The 13223-nt window shown below is 46.2% G+C and overlaps 1 protein-coding gene across 1 annotated transcript in view; it reads left to right on the forward strand.

Moving 5' to 3' along the window:
- The window catches only part of birc6 (baculoviral IAP repeat containing 6), a 312870-nt gene that overhangs the window by 31279 nt on the left and 268368 nt on the right, over nucleotides 1-13223 (forward strand).

A 13223-nucleotide genomic window follows, 5' to 3' on the forward strand; every position in this document is an offset into this window, starting at 1 on the left:
CCTACACCCACAAACTTTCTGACTCAGAAACAAGAGTGCTACTAACTGAGCTATGGTTGAAAATATTTGAGATGGTTACATCCCAGAGAATTATTGCTATAGCACTGTACATATGCAAGGAGTATTTCAATAAAGCCGAGACAAAGATTCCCTCGTGCTTTGAAGGAGCTAATACTTGATATTAATTTTCTCTAAAAACGGAGTCAAACTGTAAGGCATGCATCTCCCATAAATGTATGGTTGTTTAAATGTTAGTTTGTGCAGATGTCACAGTGTTATATTTATAGTGTGTATTTATTTACAAAGCATCTCAAGTCAAGATGCCAACTTTGGCTCGACGATGGAACTCTTGCCTCTGAGCAAGAAGCTTCAAATCACACTCCATAGACTTTTTCCCCCTAAATTTAGAGTACCCAATTCTCTTTTTTTTCCAATTAAGGGACAATTTGGCATGGCCAATTCACTACCCTGCACATCTTTGGGGTGTGGGGTGAGACCCACGCAGGCACTGGGAGAATGTGCAAACTCCACATGGACTCTGGGGCCGGGATTGAACCCGGGTCCTCGGTGCCGTGAGGCAGCAGTGCTAACCACTGTGCCACCATGCCGCCCCTACACTCCATGGACTTGAGCACATAATCAGTGCAGAACTGAGGGAATACTACACTGCCAGATGAGTTGAAGTATTAACAATGGTTAGTTGATGAGGTACTAGAGGGTGACCAGCATAATGTAATTGCAATACCCTAGAGAAAAATGTTTATTTTAAAAGCATTTTGTTCAGAATAAGAAGTTGGTTGTTGACCATAAAGCGATAAATCCATGTGATAGATAAACTTTCACCCGAGGGCAAAAAATGGGGGGGGTATTGGATCAACCACTGGTTTTCTGCTTCATCAGAGTTAATGAATAGAAAATGGCAGAGTATAATAGCCTTTTCAATACCACTTGCTTTACGCCACCGCCAATGTCGAAATTTCATCCAAAGTTTTGCTTTGAATAGATGGACTCTTGTGATTTTTCTAGTGATCTGAGAATTGTATAAGAACATAAGAACTAGGAGCAGGAGTAGGCCATCTGGCTCTTCGGGCCTGCTCCACCATTCAATGAGATCATGGATGATCTTTTGTGGACTCAGCTCCAGTTTACGGTCCGAACACCATAATCCTTTATTCCTTTATTCTTCAAAAAACCTGCCTCGTACATCTCCTCTAAACCTTGCCCCTCGCACCTTAAACCTATGCCCCCTAGTAATTGACCCCTCTACCCTGGGAAAAAGCCACTGACTATCCACTGTCAATGCCCCTCGTAATTTTGTAGACCTCTATCAGGTCGCCCCTCAACCTCCGTCGTTCCAGTGAGAACAAACTGAGTTTATTCAACCGATCCCCATAGCTAATGCCCTCCATACCAGGCAACATCCTGGTTAATCTCTTCTGCACCCTCCCTATAGCCTCCACATTCTTCTGGTAGTGTGGCAACCAGAACTGAACACTATACTCCAAGTGTGGCCTGACTAAGGTATCTTGAAAACATTTAATGAAGGAGCCTCTACTGCTTCACGGGGCAGGGAATTCCATAGATTCGCAACCCTTTGGGTGAATAAGTTCCTCTAAAGCGCAGTCCTAAATCTGCTTCCCCTTATTTTGTGACTATGCCCTCTAGTTCTGCTTTCACCTACCAGTGGAAACAACCTGCCCACATCTATCCTGTCTATTCCCTTCATAATTTTATATGTTTCTATAAGATCTCCCCTCCTTCTAAATTCCAACGAGTACAGTCCCAGTCTATTCAACCTCTCCTCGTAACCCAATGTGTAAAGGACTAGCTAACAATCTACAGTAATAGAAGGTCCCACCTGTGGTGTATATTCGCATACTTTAAAAAAAAAATATATTTTTTTCAATTAAGGGGCAATTTAGCGTGTCCAATCCACCTATCCTGCACATCTTTGTGTTGTAGGGGCGAAACCGCACGCAAACAACGGGGAGAATGTGCAAACTCCACATGGATAGTGACCCAGGGCCGGGATCGAATCTGGGTCTCGGCGCTGTGAGGCTGCAGTGCTAACCACTGTGCCACCATGCTGCCCTTTTTCTGATACTTAATAGTGGGATGAAAATTTATTCTGTTAATTGCCTTGTTTAGAAATGTTTCCAATTGCACAGCTTCAGATCAGAGCTTTTGAATTGATAAAAGTTGAAAGTTTAAAAAATGTTTAAAGTGCCTAATTCTTCTTTTTTCAATTGAGAGGCAATTTAGCATGGCCAATTCACCTACCTACACAGCTTTGGGCTGTGGGTGAGACCCACGCAGACACACACAGGTCGTAAGTTGATGCAAGTTAGTAGACAGGATACAGAATGATGCCTTGATAATGTTTTATCTAACATTGCCCTAGTTCTCTTAGCTCTCTGATGTTAGAACATGTTTTGGAAATTCCCTTTCAATTGTTCCTTGACCTACATTGCAACCAAATCACAGGATAGCACTAAAACTTGAAAATCGTTGATTCTGATTCTGTCCTTTCGACTACAGTTATTGCAATAGAAGAAAAGCAGATTACCTTTAAGTTTAACCCGTGGATTGCTCACAGACCAAAGACAGTTAAAATATTTCACCAAAATATATATTTTATATAGATGTCCTTGGTAATTTTGGTTTGCTTGCTTTCCAGTCTTGTCTTCATGTGTAATTACGACTGCTGCAAAATGGGAAAGAAGGGGTTGGTCAGTCCAAGTCAATGCAATGGGCTCCAGAGAGTTGTACTGTGGATGATTGCACTCTGAAACTGATGCAGCATTTTCAGGAATACATTTTAAGCATCCTGGGTTCACAAGGTGCACCTTCCAAACCCACAACCGGGTGGCACAGTAGCACAGTGCTTAGCACTGTTGCTTCACAGCTCCAGGGTCCCAGGTTCAATTCATGGCTTGGTCACTGTCTGTGCGGAGTCTGCACGTTCTCCCCGTGTCTGCGTGGATTTCCTCCGGGTGCTCCGGTTTCCTCCCACAGTCCAAAGATATGCAGGTTAGGTGGATTGGCCATGCTAAATTGCCCTCAGTGTCCAAAAAAGGTTAGCTGGGGTTACTGGGTTATGGGGTTAGGGTGGAGGTGTGGGCTTAAGTAGGGTGCTCTTTCCAAGGACTGCACACTCTATGGGCCGAATGGCCTCTTTCTGCACTTTAAAATTCTATGACAACCTCTATCACCAACTGGGACAAGAGCAGCACTTACATGGGAACCACCTATGTTCACCTCCCAAGACATTCACCATCCTGACTTGGAACTATATTGGCTTTCATTCATCTGTTGCTGGGTTAAAAATCTGGAAGGCCGTGGCTCTTAGCACTGCAGCTGTGCTTGCACCTCTCAGACTGCAGCAGTTCAAGGTGATTCTCCACCATATTCCTGAGGGTAATTAGGGATGGGTAATACATGCTGGGCTTCCAGTGATGTCTACATCCAATGAGCAAAAATGATGAGTATTGTGTCATCCTTGGAAAATAGGAGCAAGAGGCAGATTTAAGTGCCCCTCCGGTCATGAATAGCACAAGTAAGGTAAAGTCGCCATAGTCCCAGATGACCATAGGCTGCTTTGCCATTTGAGAGGGGAGAGCTGACTGGTGGTGATTTAACATGAGGGTCAAGGTTGAGAAGGCGAACCTTCATTTTTTTTTAAAAAAATGTTTTTTATTCAGTTTTCATGTTTTATATTGAACAAATTACAAATTGTTAGAGAGAGAAAAAAAAAACACGCAAAAATTTAACATATATATTTACAGGTGAGCATCTTCGTAGTAATAACTGTGGCCTCCCCCTCTTTGCCGGCATACATATTTTACATTCCCCAACATGTTTATTGGCATTTATTTAGTTTGGTTTTGGGCCTTAGCTAGCCATCAAACCCCCGTAACGAGCCCGTAGCCCCCCCCCACTCCCCGCCGGCTACCTTCCCCCGACTATTCTTCCTCTTGTACGTTGGCCACAAACAGGTCCCGGAACAATTGCATGAATGGCTCCCACGTTTTATGGAAGCCGTCGTCCGACCCTCGGATGGCGAATTTGATTTTCTCCATTTGGAGAGAATCCGAGAGGTCGGACAGCCAGTCTGCAGCTCTGGGCGGTGCTGTTGACCGCCAGCCAAACAGGATTCTACGGCGGGCGATCAGGGAGGCAAAGGCAAGGGCGTCCGCCCTCCTCCCCAGGAATAGATCTGGCTGGTCTGAAACCCCGAAGACCGCCACTATCGGGCATGGCTCCACCCTCACCCCCAACACTTTGGACATAGCCTCGAAGAAGGCTGTCCAGTACTCCACAAGTCTGGGGCAAGACCAGAACATGTGGGCGTGGTTGGCCGGGCCTCTTTGGCACCGCTCACATCTGTCCTCCACCTCCGGGAAGAACCTACTCATACGGTTTCTCGTTAAGTGGGCTCTATGTACCACTTTTAGTTGCGTCAGGCTGAGCCTTGCGCACGTGGAGGTGGAGTTGACCCTATGCAGTGCTTCGCTCCAGAGTCCCCACCCTATCTCCACCCCCAGGTCGTCCTCCCATTTCCTTCTTGTTGCGTCCAGTACGGTGTCGTCCCTATCTACCAGTCGGCCATACATGTCACTACAGTTCCCTTTCTCTAGGATACTTGCGTCCAGTAGGTCTTCCAGTAGTGTCTGTCATGGCGGTTGTGGGTACGCCCTTGTCTCCTTTCGTAGGAAGTTTTTGAGCTGCAGGTACCGTAGCTCGTTCCCCTCCAGCTAGCTGAAATTTCTCTGTCAGTTCGTCCAGTGTTGCGATCCTGTCGTCCGTGTATAGGTCCCTGACTGTCAGTGTCCCTCCGCCCTGTCTCCACCTTTTGAAGGTGGCGTCAGTCAGTGCTGGTTTGAACCTATGGTTGTTGCAGATGGGAGCCTTGTCCGACATTTTGTTCAGGCCAAATTGCTGCCGCAGCGAACCTTCATGAATAACCTCAGCCGGTTTGGGAATTGGCTGCTGGCCTTGCTCATCGACATGAAGCAGCTGTCTAGCCTGGTGAGCTAAACCGGCCCCCATTAGCACAGCAGATTCAGAACAAACTGCCACCATGCTCGATGACACAAGTGTGGAAATCCATTTGCTGCCCCCTGGGAATATTAGTTGGTGTCAGTTTTAGTGCTGTAAACCCGTGCACATCAAGAACTGGCTTGTACTGACCCAAACTTGTCGATTGGCAGGCTTTATAAATAATAATAATCTTTATTGTCACAAGTAGGCTTACATTAACACTGCAATGAAGTTACTGTGAAAATCCCCTATCGCCGCACTCTGGCGCCTGTTCAGGCACACACACGCGGAGAATTCAGAATGTCCAAATTACCTAACAGCACGTCTTTCGGGACTTCTTGGAGGAAACCGGAGCACCCGGAGGAAACCCATGCAGACATGGGGGGAACGTGCAGACTCCGCACAGACAGTGACCCAAGCCTGGAATCGAACCTGGGACCCTGGAGTTGTGAAGCAACAGTGCTACCGTGCTGCCCTAGTCTTACAACCAGGAGATCAGTTTTAATCCCATTGGCCCAGACTGCATTTGAACCTAGTTTCCAGAGCAGTGTCTAACCTGCTTTTTGCCCAAATCTCTTGTTTTCACATTTATTTTTGAAGGACCAACTGCGAATGGAGGGTAAAGGCACCTGTGTGCCCTTGCTGCAATTGTGGTGGTTTGATAGAATAATTTGGGTTGTATGTGATTTGGTTATGTGCCAATAAACAAAGAATAACTTAAAACGCTGAGAGGGAAGGAAGTTGACGAGCTTGACAGGCTCCAATTATATTACAAAGATGTATGTGGATAAATGACTTACTGTTTGGAAGAGTGAGTGTGTGTAGTACACGAGAAGAAGCAAATATTGACCAAAACATGCTCTCTTTCCTGCAGTAATCAAATTTTACTACTTCCAATAATTGTTTGTTCTCTGGGGGTGAGGGGGAGGAATAATGGAGTGGAGCAATTGCCATCAACCTCTCCGATTATAAACAGCTGTTATTGCAAGGCAGTCAGCTAAGGTGATTGTTTTCTCTTTCTCTGCTGTTTGGACTGTATTGAAATGGTGCCTTCAAGATCAGGAATGTGAATATCTTTATGATTGTGTAAAAAGGGTGTGGCTGTCTGTGTTCCTGATTAGCTGCCCTTGTGAAACTGATGTGTGGCCCAAGTTTCAGTTTCATATTTAATCTGTCAGTTCCATGCCCATGGGACTTTAGTATTGGGCTCGAGAAGGAAAATATACAAAAATACACAACTGCTAATACCTTACAAAGCAGTAATACTTTAAGTAGGATTGTGTCCATGGTGATCTGGAGAATTGTGAGCCTGATGGACTCCAGCCTTGCTAAATAATGTTTTTGGGGTTCTGGTAATTCCTGTAAGGGTGATTGAAAGTGAAATTTGTGTTTCCCAAGAAATTACAAGTAAATATTCAGAGTATTGTTAGTATAATTTAACAAGTCTTCGGGCCAAATTTGAAGTTAAAAAGAATGGGCTATTCAGCTTGTTCAGGTCACGGCTGATCTTTACTTCAGAGGATGGGTGTTCTCTGACTTGTGCTCCCGTCTGGACTCCAAAGCCTTTCACCAATGCCAAGGCATGAGCCAGGATACAATACTCCCGACTTGCCAAAATCGGTGAAGCTCCAACATCACTCAAGATGCTGAATACTATCCTGACAACGCAGCCCTATCTACCACATTAACCATTCTCTCCCTCCACCAGCGGTGCTGTGTAGTTATAATGTGTATTATTTACAAGATACATTGCAGTAACCTGCCAAAGCGTTGACAGCACCTTCCAACCTGTGGCCTCTACCATAGAACACCAACCACTCGGAGGCCATTCAGCCCATTGAGTCTGCACCGACCTCTAAAAGAGAACTCATAGAATCATAGAATTTACAGTGCAGAAGGGGGCCATTCGGCCCATTGAGTCTGCATGGAATCGAACATGGGACCCTGGAGCTGTGAAGCAACTGTGCTTACCACAGTGCTACCATGCTGTCCAAAGCCTACATCCCTGTCCTTTAACCTAACTTGCACGGGAGAATTGATGGCGGGTTCCTGAGTTGGCACAGGGCAGGTGGCAGGAGACTGGGGGACCTGTTCATAGACGGGAAGTTTGCGAGCCTGGGTGAGCTGGAAGGGAAGTTCAGGCTCCCCCCGGGGAACACCTTTAGGTACATGCAAGTAAGGGTGTTTGTCAGGCGGCAGGTGGCAGGGTTCCCCCTGATGCCGCCGTGTGGGGTCCAGGACAGGGTGCTCTCGGAGGTATGGGTTGGAGAGGGGAGGATCTCGGAAGTGTACCAGGTGATGCAGGAGGTAGACGAAGCCTCGGTGGAGGAGCTGAAAGATAAATGGGAGGAGGAGCTGGGTGAGGAGATTGAGGAGGGGACGTGGGCGGATGCCCTAGAAAGGGTGAACTCCTCCTCTTCGTGTGCGAGGCTTAGCCTCATACAGTTTAAGGTACTGCATAGGGCTCATATGACCGGGACAAGGATGAGCCGGTTTTTTGGGACTGAGGACAGGTGTATTAGGTGCTCAGGGAGCCCAGCAAACCATGTCCACATGTTCTGGGCATGCCCAGCGTTGGGGGAATTTTGGAAGGGTGTAGCAAGGACGGTATCGAGGGTGGTAGGATCCAGGGTCAATCCAGGCTGGGAACTCGCAATATTTGGGGTTGCAGTGGAGCCGGGAGTGCAGGAGGCGAAAGAGGCCGGTGTTCTGGCCTATGCGTCCCTAGTAGCCCGGCGGAGGATTCTTCTTCAGTGGAAGGATGCGAGGCCCCCAAGTGTGGAGGCCTGGGTCAACGATATGGCGGGGTTTATTAAATTGGAGAGGGTGAAATTTGCCCTAAGGAGGTCAGTGCAGGGGTTTTTCAGGAGATGGCAACCTAGATCTCCTGGCAGATCGGTAAAAACAAAAGGTCAGCAGCAGCAGCAACCCGGGGGGGGGGGGGGGGGGGGGGGGGGGGTCGTCTCTGTTTTTGTTTTGGGTTGAATATCTGTTTTTTGCCAATGACGGGCGTTCATTTATTGTTTCTCTTTTGTATTTACGGGGGGGGGATTATGTGTTTTTTTTGTTCTTAGAATTTTCTGTTGTTGTTTTCTTTTTTTGTGAAAATGTGAAAATTTCAATAAAAATTATTGTTAAAAAAAACCCAACTTGCACATGTTTGGACTATGGGAAGGAAACAGGGGCACTCGGAGGAATCCCTCGCCGACATGGAGAGAATGTGCAAACTTCACACAGATAGCCACCCAAGGCTGGAATTGAACCTCCAACTCGCACACTTCCTGACTTGATAATATTCCACCATTTCTTTGTTGCTGGGTTCAAATCCTGGAACCCTTCGTCCAACTGCATGATTGGGAGTATCTTTCTCCTCTTCGGCGATCACTCTCTAATGAGTATGATTGTCCACCTAAAAAACCTGTGTTACTTACTGGTCATGGGTTCTGTGGGGCCTTGTGTGGCCGACCCTAGAGCTGCATCTACGACCGCACACGTGGGAGGTATTTCCAGGAGGTGGGATCGGTCCTTGGATTCTAGGTCACTGGTATTCCTTTCTCAGGATCTTTTTCCAGACCTCTACTTGCCATCGGGTGTCCTTGAAGAATTGTGCCCTTTCAATCAGGAGGTTCCTCCAAGTAGGTCTGTTCTGAGCAAGGGTCTCCTTGACGTCTATGTTGCATTTGTTCAGGTAAGCCTTCATGGTGCCTTTGAAGCTCTTCCTTTGTCCTCCTCTTGTTCAGGCGCCTTCCTTGAGCTGGGAAAAGAATATTTGCTTTGGAAGACGGGACTTTGACACCGTAAGCACACAACTAGCCCAGTGGAGTTGGTTTTGGATGATTATAGCCTTGATGCTAGTGCTTTTGGTTCCTTCAAGGATGCTGAAGTTAGGACGCATGCCCTCTCAAGTGATGTGGAAAATCCACCTCAGACATCGTTGATGGTGCCTCTCCAGGACCTTAAGGTGGCATCTGTATGTAGTCCAGGTTTCTGAGCCGTATAGAAGAATTGGGAGGACGACTGTCTTGTACATGAGGATCTTGGTGTCAGCAAGGATGTTGTGGTTGTCAAAGACACAGATCCTTAGGCGTCTTAAGGAGGCTCTTGTGGATTGGATCTGATGCTGGATCACCACATCGATGTCAGCCTTAATTGAGAGATGGCTCCCCAGGTTGGGGAAGTGTTCCACATTTGGTAAGGTCGTCTCCATTGATCTTTGTGGAGGGAGAGACTGGATCTTGCCCTGGGATGGGTTGGTGAAGCACTTGAGTCTTCTTGAGGCTGAGACCAAATCTTCGGTGTGCTTCCACAAAGGTGTCAAGCATGGCTTAGCGAGAATGGAGATGTCATCCGCATACTAAAGTTTCACGAGTGATGTCTGTCGTTTTCTTCGTGAATTTCAGCCAGTTGAGGTCGAAAAGTTTTCTGTGCATCCTGTTGACCAATGTTTTTCAAACTTTATTTCCCGGGACCCAAGCGTGCCAACTGGCCATCCTTCAGGACCTACGCCAATCGACCTTTGGGACCCACGGCATGTTCGCTTACTCAGTCTATCCTGAATCAAGGCAGTGTTTTGGACACTAAAGTTTTCTTGCCTCAGGCAGGGGAGGGAAAGAAAATCATGTAACATTCCTGTTCTTAATCACTATCCAGTAGGCATTGAATTAATGTCGGCCATAGAGTCACAAAGGTTTGCAGCATGGAAACAGGCCCTTTGGCCCAACTTGTCCATGCCGCCCAGTTTTTACCACTAAGCTAGTCCCAATTGCCCGCATTTGGCCCGTATTCCTCTATACCCATCTTACCCATACAACTGTCTAAATGCTTTTTAAAAGACAAAATTGTACCCGCCTCTACTATTGCCTATGGCAGCTCGATCGAGACACTCATCACCCTCTGTGTGAAAAAATTGCCCCTCTGGACCCATTTGTATCTCTCCCCTCTCACCTTAAAACCTATACCCTCTAGTTTTAGACCTCCCTACCTTTGGGAAAATATGTTGACTATCTACCTTATCTATGCTCCTCGTTATTTTATAGACCTCTATAAGATCACCCCAAAGCCTCCTGTGCTCCAGGGGGAAAAAGTCTCTCCTTCTAACTCAAACCATCAAGTCCTGGTAGCATCCCAGTAAATCTTTTCTGCACTCTTTCGAGTTTAATAATATTCATTTTGAATGAGGACAGGATCAGATATGTCTGCGATGTCCTCCTTTTTATGACAATTCACTGTCCGGGGACGCCCATAACAATAGTTACTTGTGAGTGATACTGGAGGATCACCAACAATTGTGAAACTGCATTCATCATTGGACATTGCCTTGATGAAACAAAGAAGTGAAGGAAGAAGACCGAGAAGATGAGAACAAAGAATAGATATCACTGAGAGAGACATATGTGGTTCTTGGAAATAGAACAGCCATAAACTCGAGATAGTGACATTAAAATCTTGATTTATAGTCGGCTTAAATGCAATTCAATTACGTGGGTGGGGAGAGGGAGAGAATGTTTGCAGGAATTTCCCCTGTTCCACAATGCATCTTGTATTTATCTATCAGCTTGTAAACGTTTGCTCAAAGTAGTCCTTGTCTGAAAGCAAGAAAAATTATTCTACGCTTTAAAATCTCAAATGAATTACGGACCTGGGACTTTACATTAATTCAAGAGGGTAGACAACATGGAACAAAAAACAGACAGTGTCTTTCCCAACTTTTAGTTTCTCCACGGACATACAAAAGGACAAAAAACTGCACCCTCAATGTTAGCCAGTCCTTTTGTTTGGCATATGCTTTGGGAATCGGTATATTACTCAACTATCATTTCTTGCTGATTTCCAACTCTCTTCACTCTTAAATAACATTTTGATGAACACTTTAAGCCTAAACTTGCTCTCTCCTTTTCCTCCACAACAACTCTTCCATCCCATAGCTGTCCATCTTGTGAAACACTGGGTATGCAGCTTGTCAGATACCAGGAGATCACACAAAAAACACCTGGGAGGGCGCTGCAGACGCTCCTTAACTGCATGTGGAAGAGCAGACGGTCTGCAGCTCTCAAGTTGTCTTATAGCATGCAAGTAATATGCTATTTAAACGCAGTGCTTTCCCAGTGTCAGATAAGGACTGAACTGACATTGTAGGCAGGATTTTCCCTGCAGGCTTAGAATGCTGCCATTGGGAAACACTGTATTAGCGGCTGATGGGAATACTGTGACCTGTAACTCTGCGACCCATTTGACACGCCCACAGGCCACGACCCTGCTATAGACTATATCCGCTCCACTGGGAAGCTTGCTCTCAATAGAGTGAAGAATGATGGTGATGAAGAAATGGGTGTGGTTGAAGTCACATCCCTATCTTGACCTCTAAGGTTTCTGTTTTTATTTCTGTCGATGAAGATTGTCACCGACAACTTGTCATAGAGGAGCCGGAGGATGTTAAATTAATTTCTCTGGACAGCCGGCGTTTGACAAGTTCATCCATAGCACTTTTCGATTGACAGAGTCGAAAGCCTTGCTCAGATCGGTGAAGGCCATGTCAAGTGGTTGATGTTGCTAATGTATTTGTCTTAAAGTTGCCGAGCAGTGAAAATCATGTCCGCTGTTCCATTGTTTGGGTGGAAGCCACACTGGCTTTCTGGAAGGACTTCTTCATATTCTCAGAAAAAGTGGCCAGCGGGGATTCGGGCGATGATCCTCCCGGCAATGGAGAATAGGGCAATTCCTTGGTAGTTCCCACAGTCTGCTTTGTCTCCTTTTTTGAAGAAGGAGGTGCTAACATCCCTGAGGTGACCTCTACCATCTAGAAGGACCAGAACCGCAGATCCATAGGAACCCCCCAACTCGTGCACCATCCTGGCTTGGAAACATAGAACATACAGTGCAGAAGGAGGCCATTCGGCCCATCGAGTCTGCACCGACCCACTTAAGCCCTCACTTCCACCCTATCCCCGTAACCCAATAATCCCTCCTAACCTTTTTGGTCACTAAGGGGAATTTTATCATGGCCAATCCACCTAACCAGCACATGTTTGGACTGTGGGAGGAAACCCACGCAGACACGGGGAGAACGTGTAGACTCTGCACAGACAGTGACCCTGCGGGGAATTGAACCTGGGTCCCTGGCGTTGTGAAGTCACAGTGCTATCCACTTGTGCTACCGTGCTGCCCATAGACATGACTTAGGTTAGGTGGATTGGCCATGATAAATTGCCCTTGGTGTCCAAAATTGCCCTTAATGTTGGGTGGGGTTACTGGGTTATGGGGATAGGGTGGAGGTGTTGACCTTGGATAGGGTGCTCTTTCCAAGAGCCGGTGCAGACTCGATGGGCCGAATGGCCTCCTTCTGCACTGTAATTTCTATGAATATGATAACGTTTATTCTTTGTTCCTCGGTTCAAATCCTGGCAATCTCAGCACGATTGGATTTTTGCGGTTCAAGACAACAGTTCAAGACAACAGCTCATCTTGAACAATTATTGAGGGAAAATAAATGCTGGCCTTGCTGGCTTATGATACCCACATCTTAAGAATGAACAAAAAAAAACACATTCTGTGAATTAACACAAAAAAGTGCAATTTACCCACTTGCTCCTAATCCCTTGACAACCCTATCACCCAGAGAATCCCTACAGTGCAGAAAGAGGCCATTCAGCCCATCAAATCTGCACCGACCCTCCAAAAGGGCCCCCTATCTAGGTCCACACTCAGTTCTCCAGATGGGGTCTGACCTCCCAAACAATGAATGCTTGTGCTTTTACAGCCCATCATCCTTGTTTTTCTTTGTAGCTACCCAATCCTGATCAGCTGCATGCTCAAGTATTTCTGGCTTCCTAATAGGGGGTGATTATCTAAGTATGGCCTGGTAGGTCTTGTTACTGTGCTTGGCTGTCCATTGAACCAAAATGAAGAACTCTGTGGAAGTGTGCAGTAGTGCAGAATTGAGTTAATGCACCTCTTGGGAGAGTAGTTAAAATCTAAACTAGTCGAGTCAAATGATGAAAACAGATTGCATATGCAGCGGAGAGTTAATAGTGGGGAACACGAAATGGCAAAGATGCTAAATCAATACTTTGCCTCATTTTCATGGTGGAGGACACTGGTACCATTCCTATAGGAATCTCCACTTTCATCAGGTGGCAGATTTGTGCCAACATGATGGAAGTTTGATGTTTGAACTGTCTGTTGAG

The sequence above is a fragment of the Scyliorhinus canicula genome, chromosome 1 (genome assembly GCF_902713615.1).
Source record: "Scyliorhinus canicula chromosome 1, sScyCan1.1, whole genome shotgun sequence".
Taxonomy (NCBI): Eukaryota; Metazoa; Chordata; class Chondrichthyes; order Carcharhiniformes; family Scyliorhinidae; genus Scyliorhinus; species Scyliorhinus canicula.